This window comes from Crocuta crocuta, unplaced genomic scaffold, assembly GCF_008692635.1.
Source record: "Crocuta crocuta isolate KB4526 unplaced genomic scaffold, BGI_CrCroc_1.0 scaffold394, whole genome shotgun sequence".
NCBI lineage: Eukaryota > Metazoa > Chordata > Mammalia > Carnivora > Hyaenidae > Crocuta > Crocuta crocuta.
Genome location: NW_027531920.1, coordinates 534,763 through 535,344, shown reverse-complemented (window position 1 = coordinate 535,344; position 582 = coordinate 534,763). Strand labels below are relative to the sequence as shown.

At 63.6% G+C, this 582-nt stretch overlaps 1 protein-coding gene across 1 annotated transcript in view; it reads right to left on the bottom strand.

Moving 5' to 3' along the window:
* Window positions 1-457, bottom strand: part of GDPD2 (glycerophosphodiester phosphodiesterase domain containing 2) — a 10,011-nt gene extending 9,554 nt beyond the window's left edge. The window contains exon 1 of the mRNA XM_077774981.1: window positions 240-457. The gene's annotated coding sequence lies outside the window, so the exon portion shown is untranslated. The remainder of the gene's footprint in view (window positions 1-239) is intronic.
* Between the last annotated feature and the right edge of the window lie 125 nt (window positions 458-582).

Here is a 582-nt window from a genome sequence, read left to right as displayed (position 1 = left end):
CAAGAGCCTGCCCCGGGCTCCATCCACACCCCCTGCCTCCCTTAAGGTCCTGCCCCTGGACCCCAGACACTGCCTTCCAGAGTCCCACCTCCCTCCAGGAGCTAAGCAGTCTGAAAACCTCAATCAGGGGAGCTGAGCTGGGGTGCTGCTCAATCCCTGGGCCCAATCCCTGCGAGTGGGAGCCGGTCTCCACCCCGCCAGCCCCGGCTGTAACCCCAAGCCTTCCCAAGCCCTCACACCTTTTCTCAGCGGCAGCTCCGCTCTGCACTGCACTGCTTCCCAGCTCCTCTCCGAGTTGTCTGCCTCCTCCTTCTTCCAGTCCTTGGCTCAGCCCCACTGGTCTAACAGGTGGCAGTGTTGCCACCTACAGGAGGCTGCACGGGTTCTCTCCGAAGGCCCTCAGCTGCTCTATGGCCAGTGCCCAGCCGGGGTGGGACGATGGGAGGGAGGAAGGGGGAGGGAGAGCAGAGCTGCTTCTTTACTTGCTGCCGGTCCGGGGGCTTGGGGTGAGGAATTCTTTTGTGCAGCCTTCCCCACCCCTCTGTCCCTCCTCCTGTTCCCCTCTCAGTCACTGCTGGGGCT